Below are 12,206 nucleotides of genomic sequence, written 5' to 3' on the forward strand. Positions count from 1 at the left end.
GGTCTTCGATGGATCACTGAGCAAGGTTGCCTCAGGAAAATGGCAGCTTGTTGGACCGGCGATACATCGAGGGATATACCCTGGAGAGGTACTGATACCATTTCCTGCCGTCTGCGGGGAAAGGATAGGAAAACAAACATTGTTTGATACCTGAAATTGTGTATTCGGGTGTCTGCCGGCCGTCTACCGGAGCCTGGCCAGCTCATCCGAAACTGGACCAGTCGCTGTCATTTCGTCATTGGCGTCGAACCCTGATGGACTTGACGTGTCCGCCTCCTTTACCTGCAGTCTCAGACGAACTGCTGTATAATGCACCTGGATATTCTGAGACACTGGTTCAGACTCCACAGAAAACAGACATCATCAGTACTGTAACATGGAAGGTTAGCAAGGTTCCTTTAGAAACCTGAAGAGGTGAAATGACGTACAAGGTCTCTGGTTACCAGTGACATTACCTGTATAATCTGAGCTGTTCAAACAGGAGCGTCCTGCAGGTGCGTGGAGGGCTCTGCAGATGGCTCCACTGCATACTTCACACCTAAGAGGGAATTCTTTGACTATCCCAGGTGAGACAAACGAAAGGAGAAAAGGTGGGTTAAACAAACACAGCCCTATGTAAGGTCTGCGCTATAATGTGTGACCGACACGATTCAAATAAACTTTCTGGAGCAGCGGAGACCTGAACCAGTAACGCTGCGCTGTGGGACAGGAGTCTTAGCCCTAGGCTATAGGAGCTCTCCTTAAAGTTTTGTTTGGATTCAAACCCCTGTTCAGATACCCGCTACTAGCGTACTGAGCCACAGCGCTATTTGTCTGATGCCTTACACACATTCCCCAAATTACAAATAGCATTAGTAACTAGTGACACCAAGGAATAATAAAGGGAGGACAACATCCCGCCCTGTATGTAGTGTACCGCTAATTAAGGTGCACCAGATGGCAAGGTGGGGTATCTTGTTATTAGAAAACATTGCGGAAGTGTCTGTTTTATCCCCTATATATGGTATTGTATGGATATATCTATATACATACCCACACACACTTAAATATTATATATATATATATATATATATATATATATATATATATATATATATATATATATACATACACACAAACATATCTATATATATCTCACACCACAGTGAACCCAACCGGGTAGATAATTACTGTGCACCTAATAGGGTAGAAAAATACTGTGTATTTGTAGGGTAAAGAAATACTGCACAGTAGATTTTTAATTATTAATGAGCTGAGTCCCAGCTCCTGTAATAGAGCAGGTTTCCTGATCTAAATGACTGAAATGCCGGGCAGAGGACTCCCCTGCAGGGAGGAATGTAGCCAAAGCAAGATGTAACAATATTTCTGCAGCACACTGCACAGAAAAGCTACAAACCCCAGAGACAGGTGTGTTGCCTAGAGACAATGAGAGCTGGGAGCTGCCGCCGGGGGGAATAAGCTTCACCCCCCTTCCCCCCTCATACCTTATACATGTTAAGCAAGTTAAGAATCCTCCCTGCGCAGCCAGGAGAGGAAAGAAGCTTTCAGCGGGCCAGGGAGCGGGGGACTGTGGTGTTTTTAGTGATCACCAGTGAGCGATGGTATCAGAATGACACACACCCCGGTTGTCGTCAGGGTGGTGCAGGGGAACTGTATAATCACATACTCAGCCTCCCCCATTCATCATGTCTGTTTCCCCATAAGGAGGAACAGGTAAGGATCAACCTCACTGATGATCTCGTCATGCAGCGGCCGGGGAGCGGAGAAAGCCCGCCGAACAGAGCGGGAGTTAGCTCCGCCCTCCTAGTTCTTGGTGGCCGCTGCTGTCTCAGTGCATCCCCCGGCCGCCTGTATGCTGCGGCCGGGGAGCGGTGTGCGGCCGGGGAGTGGAGAGCCTGAGCCCGCCGAAAAGAGCGGGAGTAAGCTCCGCCCCCTCATTCTTGATGGCCGCTGCTGTGCTTTCTCCCTGCATCCCCCGGCCGCCTGTATGCTGCAGCCGGGGAGCGGTTTCACTTATTAAATTAAAAACCACATTATCCCCCGGCTGCCTGTAAGTGTGTATGCTGCAGCCGGGGAGTGAAGAGCGTTGAGCCCGCTTACAGAGCGGGCTGAAGCTCCGCCCCCCACATAATGGCGCCAATTTCAAATCAGTAAGTGCGCCTTTTATGCACTCCAGCCTGGCTATGACTGGAGAGTATAGGAGAGCCTTGTATTAAAACACTGAAAAATGTAAAAACATACCTCAGTCTGGGGAGATTGTACTCACCGCTTTTTCGACCCAGCGGCCCCAACACGCGCCGCACGCAGCGGTGTCCGGCCGGAATCTTCTGTGGTGGAGCGGCCCCGACACGCGCCGCACGCAGCGGTGTCCGGCCACTGATACTCACCACTGCCATGCTGCCGGAATCTTCTGCTGGATGGAGTGGCCCCGACACGCGCCGCACGCAGCGGTGTCCAGCCAACTCAGGAGAGCTCAGTGTCTCCCTCAGCCGGGGCCCATCCCGAGCCGCACGCAGCTGCGATGGGACCCCGCCGGCAGCTCCCGCGGTGCAGAATGGCAGTGGCAGAGCTGCCAGTCTGTGCGTGTGTGAAAGAAAAATAAAATAATAAAGAAAAAGGTAAAAATTCTTCAGCTAAACCCAAGTGAACCAGCTACCTCGGGCACTAAACTAAGACTGGCTTGGAGGGGAGATAGTAGGGAAGGAGCTAGCCACAGTGTGAGAATTTTAAAGTGCCAGCTCCCAATTACTGCCTACTATTTCCCCATTGTAACTACGCTCCAGTGGCCCCTAGTGGATGAAGGAGAAAACGATCTGGTAGCCATGACATTAATAGACATTGTGAAGGATTGTTAGCTGAAGAGAATTGTATCTGTAGGAAATATGACAACATAGCAGAAGACGGGTGCATCCAGAGATGTCAGTCCAGCCTTAATATCGATATGGACCGTCATCCATTGAGTGACTATTACTCATTAGTGGGTAAGGTTTTAAATCAAATAGAATGCTGGGTGTGCTCACAAGTACCTCAAGGTCATAGAAAGTCAGGACTAGTGCCATACTCTAACAATAGGTGAGGTACTGGAGTTAAGGGGTGGACAAGAAATGTAATATTTCTTTCCCTCCTAGTTTAAAGCTCCACCAATACCATGTAGATAGGTCCCTAATATGTTTTAACATTTCCAATCCCCGAAAGCCGGGAAATTGGGAAGTGACATGGAACAATCGAACCATGACATTCTCACACAGAACCGATAGAATGCCCATTGACTCAGAGCTTATACGCCAAATAGCCAACAGTGGAAGATATTTCCAATATAGGTACACTCTAGGAAATAGGCTCATGTGAGTTGGAGAAGTATCACCAGGATACTGTGCACATATCATACAACCTGATACGTGTACTAGACAAAAGAGAGAGTTAGGGATAGGATTTGTCACTTGGAAGGTTTGTAATATGGTGATGTCATATTCTGTCCCATATGTCCTCCCCGATGATGCATATTTCATATGTGGGAGGAAGGCGTATAAGTGGCTTGCCCCAAACTCAGAGGGATTGTGTTACATTGGAAGAGTATTGCCAGAAGTAATGACCATTACCCATGAAAAGATGAAAGACGTTCACCGCAATGCTCAAGCTCCTTACACTCACACCCATTACGAACACATTGTAAAGAGACACCTTATAGATAGGACAGAGCATGCAGCCTCTGATTTGATCCACGAATCCACCGGGATTCAACTCCTACTCGCGTTAGATATCACCCGTACCGCCAGAGGAGTTATAAATTTTAGGTATATAACCGCGCTAGCGAACCTGATAGACAATATCACCGAGATGTATGATGACACCTTCAGGTATACCGGGAGAGAATTGCAAGCTTACAAAACGGAACTGATCCAGCACAGGATGGTTCTAAATTACCTTACAGCAGTGACAGGAGGATATTGTGTCACCCTAGCAACTCGGTATGGTGTGAAGTGTCGTACGTATATCACAAACAGCACTGAGGACAGAGGTCATAGATCAAAAGATGGACGATATCTTGCAATTGAAGTGGGAGTTCCGAAGGAGGCACAACCTTACCCTTGCCTCTGTGGGTAATGTACTAACCGGCTGGGTATCATTGTTGAACCCACGTAATTGGTTCTCAGGTTTAGGAGAATGGGCTCAAAACGTTGTCGTTACTGTAGGGAAGTTCCTCTTATGTATCCTAGGAGTTATCTTAATGATTGGTCTGATATTCAGATGTGTTCGGATTTTAATGAATTGCAAGCGTAGTACCAAATTGATGAGTTTGAGGAGCGAGGGCATTGTAACAACTAGTTTAATTTATGACCCGTCAATCGAGACAATGTTGTGATAAAATGTGATTCCACGGTCCGTTTCTTTCACCCGTTTCTCCTTTGGTTTTCTCCAAGGTACAAAGACATCCACTTGGAAGAAGAATTTGATGACCCTTTATACAGACCACTGATGAACTGTGTCACAGACACCTGATGAGCTTTTAGAGACTGTAATTTTATGGACACTTGAAGAGCTTTGCTTGCCACTTACAGCAAAGATACAGCAAAGATAAGACAATCCGGACAAGACATAAGACAAAACTTCAACAAGAAACCCAAAGACGACCACATACATAATCATACGACTGCATTCATAACGCATGTTTCTTATCTTCATCTCTACTATCTTCAGGTAGTGACACACATAGTCGATAGGTAATATAGGCACATATATTAACACTCACATATTCTCCCCCTTCATGTATCATCAACTAATGTGCACCCCATTTGTTGGAACTAAAAGCCGAAAAGAGCTAGGTAGAGTTTGCTAGCCCATTTACAGACCCTTAATACGGGATGAGAAGGATTCAATGTATACTTCGCAATACCTCGAAGCTTGATTTAGAACACGTACGGCACGATGATACATGACCCCTCAGACATGGATTTCATACACACATGCTTTTACTATCTCACTAGGTCATACATTTTCCACCTCCTCCTCTCCTCCCTACACCCAATCATTTATAGGTATTTCATTGAATTGTATATTTTTCTGTTTGATTATTTAGATAGTGGCAGTTATTGTTGACTGCCAAAGGGTGGACTGTCAAAGTCAAAAAATATCGTGATTCACAATGCCTTGCACTAACCCCAATACACATGCCCGCTGCTCGTGCACCCAGTCTGCCGTGCGTGTACATGTCCGCAATTTGCGTACAACCGCTCCAGCGATTACGCACGTGATATGCGTATTTACGGTAGTTTGTGAGCTTGTAGCGGGCGACTCGTTTATAACATATTTAACCTAAATAGTGTGTTTTATAGATAGTATTCCCCTTAATGTCAGCAAGTATGTTTAGTGTAAATGGTTCGTGGACATGGGGATTCCTCTTTGCATGATATGAAGGGTCAGACAAAGATTGAACGGTGGTGTTTAGTATCAAACTGAAGAGTATTTTAGTAGTAACATTTCAGTGTTGGTTAGGAAGAGATTGTTCGCTCCTGCGTAGAGTTATGTTTAAAAGTCGTTTATAGACATTTACTGTATTTGCAGTTTATTACACATGCGGCGGGAATCCTGATGATACCTCCCACCTGAGCAGTTGGAAGTAGACACAGCCCACCTGTTCGAATCCACCTATGACCTTTTGTTATAATGCAGAGACACATTCCTGTGCCCAATGGACAATGAGATTGTAGGGACTATTGTATTGTACTGTATGCTGTGTATATAAAGGCCACAGTTCCCTGACCGGCCAGTACTCTCTCTCATCAACATTTATCTACCTGATAATTGGAGGACTGGATCCGGGTTGCGTATGCGAGTATTCCCCCGTATGGTATGTTCTCTGTAGCCATTTTTGTTATCCTTATTGATTTGCCATTTATTCTCTTTGTGTTTTGTTCTGTTTGCAATCGTTCGCTATTGTTCACATTTGTTTCTGGTTATTCTGTTTAAATATTGATGTTAGGTCTGTAGTGTATAAGCTGTAATTGTTTTCCCCTTTTATATATATATATATACTAAAAGAATCTTCTACGAAGGTGTTGGAACCTTACCAGGTCTTGTGTGTTTCACCGGTTATTATAAAGGGTCTCTCCTAGCGTATTAACCGCTCATACCATATTCACATTGTTAAAGGTTTAAGCATTACATCATTGTGGTTTTACATCAACCAAGGTTTACAGTATAAGCATACCCTTTACTGCGTTCATTTAAAAGGTTTAAAGATTATCAACTGTGTGTGCGCTCGCTGTGTGTATTCCATACACTCAGCGTAGCGTGGGTACGCAACGTGCGTACCACGTACGGTTCTTTGTACGCAAACAGCGTACAAAGTGCGCAGCACGTGCACGTGGTTTAGCGGCCATTACAGCTCCACGGTATTAGTACATAGCTTATGTTCATAAGTAATATTTGACTTTATCACCCCGAAGGGGTTTGGACCTGTGATAACACATCCTCCACAGATTTCTTCCATGCCTGGTTCTGAGATTCAGATTTATCTAATCTCTTATTAACAAAAAAGCCACATTAGCATTCAACACATTTACCCAATCAGGAGTCAGCGGTGCCGACAGGGTCACTCCCACTGTCGTTTCTGTCCCTACCACAGTCTCCTCCCGGGAAGAGCACTCAGCCTCAAACATGCCGACAAACGTGTACAGACACCCACAGACACACTGGGCAAATAGGGGACAGACCCACAGTAAAGCATGTCAGAAATGCAGAGGGAGTTTGCCAGCTCACAGCGCTCAATCCCAGATCTGGTGGGAGTTCGGATCTTGTGCCCAGGCACTCCATATCACCCCCCCCCCACGCGTCCTGCACCCTGTAGTGCCGCTGTGTGTGGGAGCATGGCGCGCAGCGCGATCGCTGTGCGGTACCTCAGAAAGCCGTCACTGAAGACTTCTGATCTTCTACTCACCTGTCTTCCGACTTCTTTCTGGCTCTGCAAGAGGGGTAACGGCGGGCTCTGGGAGTGAACCCCTAGGCGAACCTAGTGTTCCAAACCCTCAGGAGCTAATGGTGTCTTGTAGCCAAGAAGCAAAGCCTTTAAACTCATTAGAAGTAGGTCTGATTTCTCTCCCCTAAGTCCCACGATGCAGGGAGACCGTTGCCAGCAGCCTCCATGAAAATAAAAAACCTAACAAAGTCTTTTCAGATAAACTCAGTAGAGCTCCCGTGTGTGCGATCAGTCTCCCTGGGCACAATTCACAATTCTAAAATAAGAATTTACTTACCGATAATTCTATTTCTCGTAGTCCGTAGTGGATGCTGGGGACTCCGTCAGGACCATGGGGTTTAGTGGCTCCGCAGGAGACAGGGCACAATAATAAAAGCTTTAGGATCAGGTGGTGTGCACTGGCTCCTCCCCCTATGACCCTCCTCCAAGCCTCAGTTAGGATACTGTGCCCGGACGAGCGTGCATAATAAGGAAGGATATTGAATCCCGGGTAAGACTCAAACCAGCCACACCAATCACACCGTACAACCTGTGATCTGAACCCAGTTAACAGTATGATAACAACGAAGGAGCCTCTGCAAAGATGGCTCACAACAAGAATAACCCGATTTTTGTAACAATAACTATGTACAAGTATTGCAGACAATCCGCACTTGGGATGGGCGCCCAGCATCCACTACGGACTACGAGAAATAGAATTATCGGTAAGTAAATTCTTATTTTCTCTAACGTCCTAAGTGGATGCTGGGGACTCCGTCAGGACCATGGGGATTATACCAAAGCTCCCAAACGGGCGGGAGAGTGCGGATGACTCTGCAGCACCGAATGAGAGAACTCCAGGTCCTCCTCAGTCAGGGTGTGCCCCTGACCAAGTAGCATCTCGGCAAAGTTGTAAAGCCGAGACCCCTCGGGCAGCCGCCCAAGATGAGCCCACTTCCTTGTGGAATGGGCTTTTACTGATTTTGGCTGTGGCAAGCCTGCCACAGAATGTGCAAGCTGAATTGTACTACAAATCCAGCGAGCAATCGTCTGCTTAGAAGCAGGAACACCCATCTTGTTGGGTGCATACAGGCTAAACAGCGAGTCAGATTTTCTGACTCCAGTCGTCCTGGAAACATATATTTTCAGGGCCCTGACAACGTCAAGTAACTTGGAGTCCTCCAAGTCCCTAGTAGCCGCAGGTACCACAATAGGTTGGTTCATGTGAAAAACAGAAAACACCTTAAGGAGAAATTGAGGACGAGTCCTCAATTCTGCCCTGTCAGAATGAAAAATTAAGTAAGGGCTTTTATATGATAAAGCCGCCCATTCTGACACACGCCTGGCTGAAGCCAGGGCTAATAGAATCTTCACCTTCCATGTGAAATATTTTAATTCCACAGTGGTGAGTGGATCAAACCAATGTGACTTTAGGAAACTCAAAACAACATTGAGATCCCAAGGTGCCACTGGGGGCACCAAAGGAGGCTGTATATGCAGTACCCCTTTTACAAACGTCTGAACTTCAGGCACTGAAGCCAGTTCTTTGTGGAAGAAATTCGACAGGGTCGAAATTTGAACCTTAATGGACCCTAATTTTAGGCCCATAGACAGTCCTGTTTTCAGGAAATGTAGGAAACGACCCAGTTGGAATTCCTCTGTAGGGACCTTCTTGGCCTCACACCACGCAACATATTTTCGCCAAATGCGGTGAAAATGTTTTGCGGTTACATCCTTCCTGGCTTCGACCAGGGTAGGGATGACTTCATCTGGAATGCCCTTTCAGGATACGGCGTTCAACTGCCATGCCGTCAAACGCAGCCGCGGTAAGTCTTGGAACAGACAAGGCCCCTGCTGGAGCAGGTCCTCTCTTAAAGGTAGAGGCCACGGTTCTTCCGTGAGCATCTCTTGAAGTTCCGGGTACCAAGTCCTTCTTGACCCATCCGGAACCACGAGTATCGTTCTTACTCATCTCCTTCTTATGATTCTCAGTACTTTTGGTATGAGATGCATAGGAGGGAACACATACCCTGACTGGTACACCCACAGTGTTACCAGAGCGTCCACCGCTATTGCCTGAGGGTCCCTTGACCTGGCGCAATATCTGTCTAGTTTTTTGTTCAGGCGGGACGCCATCATGTCCACCTTTGGTTTTTCCCAACGGTTTACAATCATGTGGAAGACTTCCCGCTGAAGTCCCCACTCTCCCGGGTGGAGGTTATGCCTGCTGAGGAAGTCTGCTTCCCAGTTTTCCACTCCCGGAATTAACACTGATGAGAGTGTTATCACATGATTTTTCGCCCAGCGAAGAATCCTTGCAGTTTCTGCCATTTCCCTCCTGCTTCATGTGCCGCCCTGTCTGTTTACGTGGGCGACTGCCGTGATGTTGTCCCACTGGATCAATACCGGCTGACCTTGAAGCAGAGGTCTTGCTAAGCTTAGAGCCTTGTAAATTGCCCTTAGCTCCAGTATATTTATGTGGAGAGAAGTCTTGATCACACTCCCTGGAAATTTTTTCCTTGTGTGACTGCTCCCCAGCCACTCAGGCTGGCATCCGTGGTCACCAGGACCCAGTCCTGAATGTCGAATCTGCGGCCCTTTCATAGATGAGCACTCTGCAGCCACCGCAGAAGAAAACACCCTTGTCCTTGGAGACAGGGTTATCCGCTGATGCATCTGAAGATGCGATCCGGACCATTTTCCCAGCAGATTCCACTGAAAGGTTCTTGCGTGAAATCTACCGAATGGGATCGCTTTGTAAGAAACCACCATTTTTCACAGGACCCTTGTGCAATGATGCACTGATACCTTTCCTGGTTTTAGGAGGTTCCTGACTAGCTCGGATAACTCCCTGGCCTTCTTCTCCGGGAGAAAACATCCTTTTCTGGACTGTGTCCAGAATCATTCCTAGGAACATTAGACGTGTCGTCGGAAAAGTTGCGATTTTGGAATATTTAGAATCCACTCGTGCTGTCGTAGAACTACTTGAGATAGTGCTACTCCGACCGCCAACTGTTCTTTGGACCTTGCCCTTATCAGGAAACGTCCATATTTCTTTTAGGAAGAATCATCATTTCGGCCATTACCATGGTAAAGACCCGGGGTGCCGTGGACAATCCAAACGGCAGCGTCTGAACTGATAGTGACAGTTCTGTACCACGAACCTGAGATACCCTTGGTGAGAAGGGCAAAATTTGGACATGTAGGTAAGCGTCCCAGATATCCAGTGACACCATATCGTCCTGGTTCGCTATCACTGCTCTGAGTGACTCCATCTTGATTTGAACCCTTGTATGTAATTGTTCAAATCTTTTAGATCTCACCGAGCCGTTTGGCTTCAGTACCACAATATAGTGTGGAATAATACCCCTTCCCTTGTTGTAGGAGGGGTACTTTGATTATCACCTGCTGGGAATACAGCCTGTGAATTTTTTCCCAATACTGCCTCCCTGTCGGAGGGAGACGTTGGTAAAGCAGACTTCAGGAACTTGTGAGGGGAAGACGTCTCGAATTTCCAATGTACACCTGGGATACTACGTGTAGGATCCAGGAGTCCACTTGCGAGTGAGCCCACTGCGTGCTGAAACTCTTGAGATGACCCCCCACCGCACCTGAGTCCGCTTGTATGGCCCCAGCGTCATGCTGCGGACTTGGCAGAAGCTGTGGAGGACTTCTGTTCCTGGGAATGGGCTGCCTGCTGCAGTCTTCTTCCCTTTCCTCTAACCCTGGGCAGATATGACTGGCCTTTTGCCCGCCTGCCTTTATGGGTACGAAAGGACTGAGACTGAAAAGACTGTGTCCTTTTCTGCTGAGATGTGACTTGGGGTAACAAAAGTGGATTTTCCAGCTGTTGCCATGGCCACCAGGTCCGATGGACCGCCCTTTTATACGGCAATACTTCCATGTGCCGTCTGGAATCTGCATCACCTGACCACTGTCGTGTCTATAAACATCGTCTGGCAGATATGGACATCACATCTACTCTTGATGCCAGAATGCAAATATCCCTCTGTGCATCTCGCATATATAGAAATGCATCCTTAAAATGCTCTATAGTCAATAAAATATTGTTCCTGTCAAGGGTATCAATATTTTCAGTCAGGAAATCCGACCAAGCCCCCCCAGCGCTGCACATCCAGGCTGAGGCGATTGCTGGTCGTAGTATAACACCAGTATGTGTGTATATACTTTTTAGGATATTTTTCAGCTTCCTATCAGCTGGCTCCTTGAGGGCGGCCGTATCTGGAGACGGTAACGCCACTTGTTTTTATAAGCGTGTGAGCGCCTTATCCACCCTAAGGTGTGTTTTCCAACTCGCCCTCACTTCTGGCGGGAAAGGGTATACCTCAAATAATTTTCTATCGGAGGAAACCCACGTATCATCACACACTTTAATTTATCTGATTCAGGAAAAACTACAAGTAGATTATTCCCACCCTACATAATACCCTTATTTGTGGTACTTGTAGTATCAGAAATATGTAACACCTCCTTCATTGCCCTTAACATGTAACGTGTGGCCCTAAAGGAAAATACGTTTGTTTCTTCACCGTCGACACTGAAGTCAGTGTCCGTGTCTGTGTCTGTGTCGACCAACTGAGGTAAATGGGCGTTTTTACAAGCCCCTGACGGTGTCTGAGACGCCTGGACAGGTACTAATTTGTTTGCCGGCCGTCTCATGTCGTCAACCGACCTTGCATCGTGTTGACATTATCACGTAATTCCTAAATAAGCCATCCATTCCGGTGTCGACTCCCTAGAGAGTGACATCACCAATACAGGCAATTTGCTCCGCCTCCTCACCAACATCGTCCTCCTACATGTCGACACACACGTACCGACACACAGCACACACACAGGGAATGCTCTGATAGAGGACAGGACCCCACTAGCCCTTTGGGGAGACAGAGGGAGAGTTTGCCAGCACACACCAAAAACGCTATAATTATACAGGGACAACCCCTTATACAAGTGTTTTCCCTTATAGCATTTTCACATATGTAATCATATCGCCAAATAAGTGCCCCCCCTCTCTGTTTTAACCCTGTTTCTGTAGTGCAGTGCAGGGGAGAGCCTGGGAGCCTTCCTCACAGCAGAGCTGAGCAGGAAAATGGCGCCGTGTGCTGAGGAGAATAGGCCCCGCCCCCTAAAACGGCGGGCTCTTCTCCCGGAGTTTGTGAGATCTGGCAGGGGTTAAATACATCCATATAGCCTCAAGGGCTATATGTGATGTATTTTAGCCATAAAAAAG

The 12,206-nt window shown here is 47.0% G+C and overlaps 1 protein-coding gene and 1 non-coding gene across 3 annotated transcripts in view; both read right to left on the reverse strand.

Moving 5' to 3' along the window:
- TRIO (trio Rho guanine nucleotide exchange factor) overlaps positions 1–12,206 on the reverse strand; it is a 1,426,902-nt gene that overhangs the window by 1,057,085 nt on the left and 357,611 nt on the right. The window lies entirely within an intron of this gene.
- Positions 1,604–1,736, reverse strand: LOC134931352 (U8 small nucleolar RNA). Its single transcript, XR_010179106.1, has one exon. It is a non-coding gene; the product is annotated as a U8 small nucleolar RNA (small nucleolar RNA).

This window comes from Pseudophryne corroboree, chromosome 5 (assembly GCF_028390025.1).
Source record: "Pseudophryne corroboree isolate aPseCor3 chromosome 5, aPseCor3.hap2, whole genome shotgun sequence".
In the NCBI taxonomy this organism is placed as follows: Eukaryota; Metazoa; Chordata; class Amphibia; order Anura; family Myobatrachidae; genus Pseudophryne; species Pseudophryne corroboree.